Below are 13,112 nucleotides of genomic sequence, written 5' to 3'. Positions count from 1 at the left end.
ATTCTCCTTTAAGATGTAGTTACTAAGTAATTTCTTAGTTTATAGACGATCTAAAACGTCTACGTCTACGCAACTAGTCTGCATTTCACACTTAAATGGTTGGCACAGAGTTCATGGCACCAGTTTCAGAGTGTTTCTCGATCTTTCCACAGCTAAATAGCGCACAGGAAAAATGAAGACCTAAACTTCTCCGTGCGAGCTCTGATTTGTCTTATTCTCGAACTTTCCACTCCCGAATAGCGCACAGGAAATAATGGACACCTAAATCTCTCCATGCGAGCTCTGATTTCTCTTATTCCATTACGACGGTCATTTCATGTAAATGAAGTAAACAAAATATTCCCCCATGCGGAGGAGAAAGTTAATGATGAAAACAATGTGAAAATACCTCGCAACAGCGACATATATCTTTGGTTTAATGATTGAATTTCCAACTCGTGTATCATAATAGTTAACATTCGCTCCCGTTTCGCGGTAGTGCAGAACGACCTGTCCTTGGCTGAACTTTTTCAACGTCCTCCATCAGTCCTATCTGCAGAGGACGTCATAACACTCTACAGCACTCCAAAAGATGACGGACAAATAAAGTGCAGCGAGTCTCTTTAGTAGACCTATTGCATCTTCTAAGTCTTGTGCCAAAGAGAGAAACGTAGTCTTTGATTCACCGTCTTTTTTCTGTTCTGATATTTTTTATTACTAATATATACACAACAGGTACTCACTATACCCCATTACGTATTTAAGCAGGGAATATCAAAATTTTATAGATCGCTGAGTAGATCCCCAATTATTGATAACGCTTGTATGGTTAGTTCACCTGGAGTATTTTGATTAGAGAAATATTAGTGACCTGCTATACACAGAAACCACATGACGCTGAAATAAAGTGTTATTTCTTTCTAAATTGCTGTGGCTCACTTGAAAGTACTAATTCTTCTCTTGTTATCAAACGTTTTATCTTTTTCCCAAAATTTTATATTTGAAAATGTATTAGTATCAAAAATTTTCGAATTTCAAACGTTCCAGTCGCTAAATGTACTTATATTCAAAAGTTTGTACCATAGTTTCATAGCTCTAATTTTGCTCGTTCCAAAAATTCAGATATATACTAAAATAACTTGTTAATTATTGCCATTAAGAAATTCCATTTTTCTCCAAAACTTTTGGGGTATTCTGAAATCACCCTCAATAGTAATGCCTACTATTTCTGCCATTTTCTAATTTTTAGACTTCACGATAATTTTAGTCCGTCATGTACCTCAATCACAAGAAGGTTGAGTAACGCTAGTAGCTATCACCCTTTATTAATGAAAACGTCTTGGAAGGGAAATATAAATGCACGAAAGGATTTAACTGACACTGATTTTGGCTCATCACTTGTAGTCTGGAGACTGATCGCTCGCCGCTGCAAAACAGTTCTAATTTTTCTTAAAAACGAAAGTTTACAATATTTTCGCAAATTTGTTAACTGCAATATAAGTAAATGAATTTAGGTGGAGTTGATTATATGAAACGAGCTAGACCACACCTATGAGATTCTATAAAGTACTCATTAATACATAACTCATACATTAAAACATAACTCGTCATGTCAGCCAGTCTAGCAAACAGGCCAATTCTCAAAACGCAGACTCAAAATCTCCATCGCAGTTCACGAATTGCCGATCATACTATTAATTTCACAATCTGTGTCAATAGACTTCCATATGGCAGTTTTATCGTTACCATAAGGTCTCATGAGTAGGAAAACCCAAGGCATAGTGTCAAATGAACTCAGGAGAAACTTAAGTTCCCACCACCTGCACTACCCGGCCACTTCCTACGAAGAAATTAAATGACACAAATTTTCTAGACTCATGTCCTGAATTCAGAGCTCCTGATCTTTTTGAGACTAAATAAAAGCTCCCATTAAGTCTCGACACACAAGCCCTGCTTACTATACATTCATTACCCACGCTGCCTCTTAATCTGCCTTTTATTGGTTATTTTTATTTCCTCTTCCCTACCAAACGATTTTGTCCATTACATTAGAATTCAGTACAACTTTTGGACCAACTGGCTACATTAATAAAGAAAGGTTCATAATAAATCACACTCAAATGAGGGTCAAAATGATATGAAACACTATGCATTTAAAATTAATATCGTCTCACAGTACACTAAAATTAATAATCTTCGAGGACGTGATATCTCCGAATTTATGTGAAAATCCTTAAAGATTTTTAAATAAAACAAACGTTGTTAACATTATAAACCTTTGTTCTTCATGTCTATATATCTGTATCCCTCTGACGCTAGACAGCTCCGAATTGTAACGTGTAATATGGCTGAGTGTAACATAACTATTTCAGTGCGTGAAAAACTGAGTGCTGTAATTTGTAATCGTGTTTGTAAGTCCAAGAATTTGTCCACACTTGGAGCAGCCTCTCTTTCACCATGACAATGGTAGAGCACACATCACCGCAGCAACACGTGCAACAATTAAACGCCTTGGGCTCACTGTAATCGATCATCCCCCTTGCAGTCCCGACTTCGCCCCCTCCGCTGCTCATCTGATTCCAAAACTTAAAGAATACCCTCGAAGACTTCACTTTGATAGTGATAAAGCAGTCGAGCAAAAGTTTTGATAGAGGTGAATCAGTGCAAGCAGAGGTGAGGTTTGTGAAACATTACACAGTGACGGTATCAACAAACTATTCTCTCCTTGGGAGAAATTTTATTGTAGTCAGGGTGACTATGTTGAGGAATAAAATACGTAGACACCAATAATAAAGATGCAGAATGTTAATAACGTTTATTTTATATAAAAACCCTTACGAGTTTTCAGAAAAAAATTTCGGAGGCATTACTTTTCAATACGCCCTTGTGTTCCTAACTTAACACGTGCAAAATCTGCACAAGTTGTTATAATTAGGGTACTGAGAGTTTAGAAATAAGGTGGTGCAGTTCTGCACGCTGCGGTGTTCGAGTGAAATATTTCCAACTCGGTGGCACGTGGCGAGAACACCATTTGTAGTCCCGTGAAGGTGTGCTGGTGGCTGCTGGCTAAGCCGAGCCGTTAAATATCTTGACAACTCTAAATGCATATACGTGTGCAATGGCACCCCCCTTTCATCTTTTCAAAATGGGAAGCTAATCGGCCCATTTACGTAGACAGACATCCTGTCACGCAATACTTCTAAATTAACAAAAAAAAAAATAATAATAATAAAATGGCTCAAATGGCTCTGAGCACTATGGGACTTAACATCTATGGTCATCAGTCCCCTAGAACTTAGAACTACTTAAACCTAACTAACCTAAGGACATCACACAACACCCAGTCATCACGAGGCAGAGAAAATCCCTGACCCCGCCGGGACTAAATTAACAGCCCCCAAAATTGACTGAGCCAGTTTGCAGGCTCATAGCGTCATATTCCTTCTCTTAAGAGCTCTGCACAGGCTGTCCCAGGGGAAAGGACTTCTTCAGTGGACTAACTGTGTACCATACTAGCGCACACGAACAAGTGTTCATAGCTCTTAAGGTATACACTTTAGATCCCAGGTTCACTGGACCTTTTTTCTTGTTTTGTTCCATACTATTTCCATTAAATATGCGGAAACGAATAGCTTGTAGTAGCAAAGATTTTTCCACAATATCGAAGATGAAAAAGTACTCTTAGCTACCAAGGTATGAATTTTAAAGCCCACGATTACTAGACTTTTTTCTAGGAACGATCTTTAATGTCAAATCACTCGCCTTTGACCATTCTCCTTGGGACACCATGTATTCAGCGTCCCCCACCAGAATTCTGTAAAACATTAAAACTTATACTGAATGTATCAGCAGCGAGCGGTTGCGTGGCTTGAAGCGTCTGTCCAATGTACTGAGAACGTCATTCTCCGCACTGTAATTAGCACCTAGTTCAAATCAGTGTTCACCCTTTGATCTCTCAACAATGTCATTCCCACGATCACTCACACTTACAAATAAGATTTTCAACGATTCATCCTTTACCCACATGTTGCATTCACAGCGTCATTAAATCAGACAATACAACGTACGAAAATATCATACAACGGATAAAGCTATACTACCAGTCTGAAACTGAAAGTATTACGTAAGTTTTGCCTTTTTAACCGAAGTGCCGTTTTGTTATTTATTGATGAAGTTCAAATGGTTCAAATGGCTCTGAGCACTATGGGACTCAACTGCTGAGGGCATTAGTCCCCTAGAACTTAGAACTAGTTAAACCTAACTAACCTAAGGACATCACAAACATCCATGCCCGAGGCAGGATTCGAACCTGCGACCGTAGCGGTCTTGCGGTTCCAGACTGCAGCGCCTTTAACCGCATGGCCACTTCGGCCGGCTATTGATGAAGTATTTAGTTGAAGTTCTTCATTGACTGTTACGTGTAACGTAATAGTGACTGAGGACGTTTCATGAACAGTCATGTAAACTGACGGAAGAAAAATCGCGATAGGCAGAAAGAGCGAAAGTTGGCAGGCCTCTTTCTACATGTGAAATATGATATCCATTCAAATTTCGCAGCAGTCGCACAAGAATGGTACTAGTAGCGTCACTATGAGGAGGCCAACCAGGTTTGCTTTAAATGCAAGCCTTATTAGTGGTGAGCATAAGTTACATTGGAGATTTGACGTGGTGAGTTATGTTTTTTTGTGGTCTTTGGGTGCTAAACGCTACGTTCATAAGCGCCCATTCTGTGGCATAAGGAAGGGTAAAAGCCGAATGTTAAATCAGCAGCAATGGGAGAGAAACTTAAAAAGGAGGGAAACTAAAATCGGAAGGAGATCTTCGGAAACTACTATTGAAGGTGGACTTGTTTTCCCCAAAAAAGAGCTGCAAATGACCTATGTCACCTCACTGACACTGATAAACTCAAGGACGCGATCGGCTGATCGCGTGTCATCTGCTAAAACGGAAGGCAGATCAGGTGACAGCTGTAAACGGGTGCGTAGCGGATTAAAATAGGGGCACTGAAGTAAAAGGTGTCTCACCGTCCACGGTTGAGAGCAGTGGGGACAAAGCGGGGGAGGATCGCCACTTAAAAGGTGTCGATGGCTAAAAAGACGATGCCCTATCCGGAGTCTAGTTAAAATTACCTCCTCCCGACGACGAGGCCGGCAGGAAGAAGTCCATGCACAGGGAAGAAGTTTTACGTCCCGTAATTTATTATCGGGAAGTGTAGACCAATGTGTGTGCCATAAAAGAGCAACGCGACGACATAAAACACTCCGTAGATCGGCGAAGGGAACCATGCGAACAGCGGGCCGAGGAAGAGAGACTGCAGCCTTTGCCGCTATATCGGCGGCCTCGTTCCCGCAGATACCAACGAGGGATGCAGAGGAATGCCACAGAGACACCCCCCTCCCCCCCCCCCCCCCCCAAGTGGAGCAAGAGGAGGCAGTCTTGAATCCAGTGGACCGGAGGGTGGACGGGATAAAGAGCTTGGAGATTGAGGAGAGAGCTGAGCGAATCCTAGCATATAGTATATTGTAGCCGCTTTTGGCGACGGATGTATTGGGCAGCCTGGAGAACAGCGTAAAGCTCCGCAGTAAAAACCGAAGACTGGTCGGGAAGCCGAAATCTAGTAAGGGGGTTGCCAACAGTATAGGTACTCCCAACGCCAAATGTGGTTTTTGAGCCGTCAGCGTCAATAAATGAGGCATCCTACATATGTGCGCATAGAGCAGCAAATGTCTGACGATAAACTACAGAGGGGCGGGGGGGGGGGGGGGGTGCTATCCTTGGGAAGCTGACAAAGGTCACGGAGCAGGCAAGTTCGGGGACGAAGCAAAGGTCGCGCTGTACCCCCGTTTGTCAAGAAAGTTTTAGGAAAGTGGAAGGAAAGAGAAGGTAGCAATTGACGGAAGCCGACTCCCGGTGGTAGTAGGGAGGAAGGGCGGCCTGCATACCCTAAATGCAAGGAGGCGTCGAGAAAAGGGCATGGGTCGGATGAGCAGGCATGGAAGACAGATGACTAGCATAACGACTCAGTAGGACAGTGTTGAGTTGATGTTCCTCAAGAATAGTTTTAAATTCTGCAAAAACAGACATAATGTCTGATAGGATAACAGCAATCAGTGATTTTATAATGTTACTTATAATCCGTCTTGATTGCAAATTTTTTTTTATTCATATGACCGGTTTCGGGTCATTCAGAACCATCTTCAGATCTGATATTTCAGTCACAGGAGTAACCCGTCCAAATCCAGCAAATTTCACATGCTGCGTCACATCAAGACGGATTATGAGTAACATTGTAATAGTTTTAAGGCTACAAAGACATCACTGAGGTCGAACCAAGTCATGTAACAGGGCTCCGGGAAGCTGAATGTTCCTCCTGCGATGCCGCTAAGGACTTGGCAGAAATATATCAATTGTACATGTCTGCTGGCAGCGGAGGTCACGAAAATGTACGGAGATGGATGGGCTCCCGCCGGCCACGTGGCATCAGCAAGAGGAAAAACCATGGTGTTCAGAGTGTGGCTCCGGCCCATCAAACTGCTAGTGCAGCAGCGATTTAAGCAGCATTTGGCACCACAATGACACAACGAACTGTAACAAATCGGTAAATAAATGTAAATGCCGTGTGGCTAGGGCCTCCCGTCGGGTAGACTGTTCGCATGGTGCAATTCTTTAGAGCTGACGCCACTTCCGTGGCTTGCGTGTCGACGGGGATGAAATGATGATGATAAGGACGACACAATACCCAGTCGCTGAGCGGACAAAATCTCCGACCCAGCCGAGAATCGAACTGGGCCGTTAGGTATGACATTCCGTCACGCTGACCACTCAGCTACCAGGGGCGGACAAGAAATCGGTTACGGTATATTAATAATTTTTACTTATGGACCGTCTGACAGCAACTGAATAAAACACAATTTTAGTGCCATACGCGTTTCGCCTTTATTTTCTGCAAGGCATCATCAGTGGCCTGGAGTATGTACATATGTTAGCTATTTTATTTACATTTTTGTCACTGTGCCTATAGGTTATAAACAGTTCTGGTGGTTGGTATTTCCTATTAAGTAGTAATGTTTTGAACTGTACTTACAGGTTGCGTGGACAATTTCCTACATATTACGCTCCTGTTGCATTTCTGGTGTTGTTCTTCTTCTTATGAACGCCAATTTGCGGTTTTTTCCCCCCATTCCACAACACTATGCACTGAACGCTTGTTTTAAAGCAATGTTTTGGTTTCTGTTGCCGACTGTCAAATGTTTTTGCCAAAGATCGAATGTTATTGCCAAACTTATGAGTGTAACTATTGAAGTATCTGTGGTCTGTTCGTGTATGCATTTGTGTGTGTGTGTGTGTGTGTGTGTGTGTGTGTGTGTGTGTGTGTGTCTCCAGATGATGTGGGGAAGAGGTTTTTTTTTGTTATCATTTCCTTTACTAAGTGTAGTAGGGAGCCTGTGCTGATGTGTCTTTGTTCATTTATCACATGTTTGTTTTCTGCTATGGCTTTCTGGATGTGGAAGTTTTCTTGCATTTCTATAAGATGTTTGTCATGGTTGCTTATTCTCATTATTTTCATTTCTTGTTCCATGTTTGTAGGATGATGGTTGTAGTGTTTTAAATGCTCTGCAAATGTGGAATGGTTTGTTTCATACTTCCAACATCTGATATGTTCTTTGTATCTTGTTTGAAAATTCCTGCATGTCATGCCTATGTATACTGCATCACAACTTTGACATTCAAGTTTATATATTCCTGATTGTTGGGATTTGTCTCTCTTGGTAGCTGGCTGGCTTAGGTGTGATTGAAGGGTTTGCCCTGGCTTATATGCTATTTTGAAGCCTTGTCTCTTTAGGATGTTTGCAACTCTGTGTGTTAGTTTATGTGTGTAGGTCATGGTGTACCATCTGGTTCTTTTCTGTGTGGTGTTGTCATTGTGTGTGTTTGTTGAGTGTGTGTGTAAGTTTTCAGCTTGTGAGTTCTTTTGTATTGTGGAACTGTTGTGTTTGTTTTTTATTTGTGTTTTTATTTTTTGATTGACCTTGTGTACCACATGTGTGTCATACCCGTTGTTCCTAGCTATTTGTATGGTTGTACTCATTTCTTGTTCATAGTTTCTCTTGCTGAGTGGGATTCTGTTTAATCTATGTAACATGTGTCTTAGTGCTGCAAGTTTCTGGCTGTGGGGGTGGTTGGATGTGGAATGTATTATTGTGTCTGTGGCTGTTGGTTTTCTAAAGATGTTAAATGTATGAAACTTCCTGGCAGATTAAAACTGTGTGCCCGACCGAGACTCGAACTCGGGACCTTTGCCTTTCGCGGGCAAGTGCTCTACCAACTGAGTTACCGAAGCACGACTCACGCCCGGTACTCACAGCTTTACTTCTGCCAGTACCTCGTCTCCTACCTTCCAAACTTTACAGAAGCTCTCCTGCGAAACTTGCAGAACTAGCAACTGGAGTGCTAGTTCTGCAAGTTTCGCAGGAGAGCTTCTGTAAAGTTTGGAAGGTAGGAGACGAGGTACTGGCAGAAGTAAAGCTGTGAGTACCGGGCGTGAGTCGTGCTTCGGTAACTCAGTTGGTAGAGCACTTGCCCGCGAAAGGCAAAGGTCCCGAGTTCGAGCCTCGGTCGGGCACACAGTTTTAATCTGCCAGGAAGTTTCATATCAGCGCAAACTCCGCTGCAGAGTGAAAATCTCATTATGTTAAATGTATGTTTACCATTTTCTTTTTTAATTGTAATGTCAAGAAAATTTATTTGATTTTCTTTTTCTTTTTCAAGTGTGAATTTTATGTTCTGATGAGCTTTGTTTATTTCTGAATGGAGTTCATCTATTTTTTCACTTGGCTCACCTACCAGACAAATAATGTCATCCACATATCTGTACCAATATATGATTTTGAAACTTTCATTTGTGGTTATCTTATCAAATATCTGATTTTCTAGTTGACTGATGAAAATGTTTGCTTGTGTTCCTGATATTGGGGATCCCATGGGCAGTCCATCAGTTTGTAGATAATATTCTTTCTCAAACTGAAAGTAGTTTTGTTCAGTTGTCAGTTTGAGCATATCTGTTATTTCTTTTATTGCATCTGTGGTGAGGTTGCAGTGGGATGAGAGATTTTGTTCTATGATTTCTATTGTTTCTGTGATAGGGATGGAGGTATACGTATTTTCTATATCGAATGAAATCAGTGATGCTGTGTGTGGTACCTGTATGTTCTGTATGTTTTCTATTAGGTTTCCTGTGTTTATCACTGTTCTGTTGTTTTCTACTTACTTCATGGATAGCTCCGAACCAGACCCCCTGTAGTGAGCATTCCCCTGACACCAAACCATCGCCTTTTGCACTTCAATGGTGTCAAGCGAGAGCGCACTGGAGGACAGGGTGGAAGCCTACTGTATCTTCCCATGGAAGCAGATTCTGCCTAGGTGAAAGTGACGGCCGCGTGTTGGTTAGGAGGAAACCAGTTGAGGGGCCACAACCAACCAGTCAGCATGCTAGGCACACTGGACCTACATCTGGAGTTGTTCCCAGGGATGCAGTTTCGTATGACAGCAGGAGCACTCTCGTGGTTACTCCAACGCACACTGACTGCAAAATTGTACACCAGTCTGGTGATTCGACCTGTTGTGCTGCCGTTCATTAACAGCATTCGAGGGGGTGTTTTCCAACAGGATAATGCTCGTCCACATAATGCTGTTGTAAACCAACACGTTCTACAGGGTGTCAAGTTGCCTCGGTCTGCTCCATCACCAGATCGGTCTCCAATCGAGCACATATGGGACTTCGTCTGACGATAACTCCAGCGTCATCCACAAACGGCATCAGCCGTCCCTGTACTGACCGATCAAATGCAACAAGCATGGAACTCCATCTCAGAAACTGACTTCCGGCGTTTGTGCAACACAGTGCATGCACGTTGGCATGCTCGCAGTCAGCTTTCTGGTCGCTACACTGGTAATTAATGTACCAACACTTCACGTTCGCAGTGGCTTATCTCGTGCTTACAAGTCATCTTGCAGTGTACCAACATTACACATTTGCAAATGGCTCTCAGCACTATGGGACGTAACATCTGAGGTCACCAGTCCCGTAGAACTTAGAACTACTTAAACCGAACTAATCTGAGGACTTCCCACACATCCATGCCCGAGGCAGGATTCGAACCTGCGACCGTAGCGGTCACGCGGTTCCAGACTGAAGCGCCTAGAACCGCTCGGCCATTCCGGCTGGCTCTCACATTTGCAATGGGAATGCATCCTTCTGAATCTGCTTACTTCATCCGTCTCCTTCTGCGATTTTTTCCCCCCCACACTTCCCTCCAATACGAAATTGTTCATTCCATAATGTTTCATAATATGTGTTGTCAATCCATCCCTTCTTTTGGCCAAGTTGTGGCACAAATCTGTTGTCTCCCCAGTTCTATTCAGTGCTCCCTCATCAGTTAAGTAATCGACCCATCTATTATTCAGCATTCTTCTGTTGCGGCAAATTTCCAAGGGTTCTATTTGTCTACACGGTTTATTGTTCGTGTTTCACTTCCATACATAGCTACATTGCAGACATTTTTTTTTTCAGAATAGATTACCTAAACCGTGCTCTCTCCCAACTATGTGTTTTCGTGAACTTTGCTGTCTGTCTGTGTTTGGTTTTCCGCCCTGGTCGCGGTTACGTCGTGGTTCTTCTTCCTTCTACGTGTGGCAGCAGTGATGTGTATCGATATTTGCGCCATGTACCATCTTTGGTTTGGTGCACATAGCTTCGGGCAAGGGGTTCTGGAGTGAGTCGGACGGTTGTTGCGGACGAGGGAAGTTTTCACCGCGCTGTGCAGTCGGCTGGGTCCGCTGGCAGCCCCTGCGCAGTGTCGGAGCTGTCCGATCGCTACGAGCTTCGTGGTTCGCCGACCCAGGACGTCAAAGTTGAGTAGTGGTTTCATCTACCCAAGCCACGTCTATTCGTGTTGTGGTGGTTCGTTTCGGTGGTTTTCTGTTGGGGAGATTTTCCGGTGAGCAACACCGAGTGTTCGTATTGCTGAGATTTAGCCGCCATGCGGTGCAATTACCTATTTTGATCGACTACGATTTGAGTGCACCAGTGGAATTTTCTGTCTTATGGCCGTTAGCGTTCTGGTTACCTGCCCTGGGCACTGATGTAAATTCAGGCAGTGTTGTTTTGAGCGAAGTTAACTGTTACTGTGTTTCAAATTCAAGTGTATCAGCCGAATGTTCTGCGTAGTGGTCCGTTAGTGTTCCGGTTACCTCCCCTGGCCACTAACGTAATTTCAGGCAGCGTCCTTTCCTCACCTGTTGTCGCTGTCCAACATGGTGTATAATTTTGACAGCTAATACACACTTCATTGTGGAGTATCACGTTTATGACATTGCCGGTCTGAGTTCTCATGTGCTGATTGACGGGAAGCAAGTTATTGTGTCAGTCAGACCGCGGCTGTCCCCTGGTTGCGTTCCGGTGGATCAAGAATAGTTGGGCTCACCACCTGTCTCACATAAGTGAACGAGGGCAGACCGACCTCCCTGGAGGCCTTCTGAGTGCCACCGGTCTTTAAATATCTGTTGTCAGCTATTTTAAATTTTAGGCTTATAGTTATTTGTTTGTTTTCTTAAAATTTTGCATGATTAATTTTTAAATTCATCTTTCAAACATAAATACTGTGGCCTTATGCCTTTTAGATTATGGTAATATATTTTAAAATTTTTAAGTTTAATTGTGGCCCTCAGCTATTGGCATTATGCCTTGCATATGTTGCTTCTTTAAATTATTTTATTGCTATCTGAATTGGATTTTAATCTTGTTGACTTTTAAGATTTTTTGTTGTTAAACATGCTAGCCTTCTGCCTTTAAAGGTCTATGGTAATATGCTCTGAAATTTTGAAATTCAATTCTGGCCCTCAACCATTTGTGTTGCACTTTGCTTATGTTATTTTGCAATCATTTTTTTGATAGCTTAATTGGATTTTTATCTTGTTAAGATTTCTTGTTGGAGGCCTTCAGCTGTGAAAGACTTGCATTCGGTAAAGATTCGGCTATGTGCCGTTTTGATTGTAAAGGTTATTAAATTACAATAAATGACAATTAGAAGTAGAAACTGACCTCAAACCTTCGCCCTTTCCACAATCCTATTACCTGTTCTGCCCAGTGGGTTTAGTGGACGTATCACTACCGAACACTTAAATCTAAATTCGATGTTAAGAAATTCAAATTATCCCTAACTGTTATCATTACAAAAGGCTGTACAGTGATTCATGGCAGTTGTGTTGCTAGAAATGTCTTCAGTCTGATGATGGCAGGTAGTATTCCCAAGGCATTCGCCAAACCCCTACACTTACATCGCATTGTCAGACGGTATGGCGTGATTCACCACTCAAAATCATTCGTTTCCAGTAATCCACTCTCCAATGGTTTCGACAGTATTGCCAACTCAAGCGTCACTTAGCACTGATGACAAAAATGTGTGGATTATGAAGAAGTGCTCGACCGTTGTACCCCATACTTTTTAACTTCCTAAGCACAGTAATTGGATAGCCGTTCTGTTGGTAGTACTTTGGAACTCATGAACGAATTCTTCCGCTGATTTCATGCGAGTTTTTTACGATCACACTCTGCAATTCTCGACTATCCCTGTCCCTCCTGTGCAGGCGTGAGCTGTCGCCAGCACACTGTTCGGCAAACCAAGAAGATCACTGGTAGGCGCTGCATCAAGGGCGCCTATCAGGAGAGAGGCCAAAGACAGACTCGCAAGGAACGTGCCTCCAACGCCCTCTCGACCGCAAGTATTTAGATCGGCGGTGCTTGCCGGAGGATCTCAGTCTCAGTCACTAACACAGTCTCTCAGTCACTAGTGCAGTAACTCAGTCACTAGCTCACTCACTGACGCATCAACTCGTTCTCCAGTTTGGTGTCTGTCATTCGTTGAATGGCCGGACTTGTTCTTCAAAAGCAGTGAGGCTAACATGGACTATCACAGAAGAGCTTGTACCACAACACTTGGACTCTCTGAAAGATAACTAGCTTCCTGTTCATGTAAATAAAAATCCTGATAATAAGCTACTGGCCATCAAAATTGCTACATCAAGAAGAAATACAGATGATGAACGGATGTTCATTGGACAGATATATTATACTA

Source organism: Schistocerca nitens, chromosome 8 (assembly GCF_023898315.1).
Source record: "Schistocerca nitens isolate TAMUIC-IGC-003100 chromosome 8, iqSchNite1.1, whole genome shotgun sequence".
NCBI classification, from domain to species: Eukaryota; Metazoa; Arthropoda; class Insecta; order Orthoptera; family Acrididae; genus Schistocerca; species Schistocerca nitens.
Note: the sequence above shows the minus strand (reverse complement) of the source record.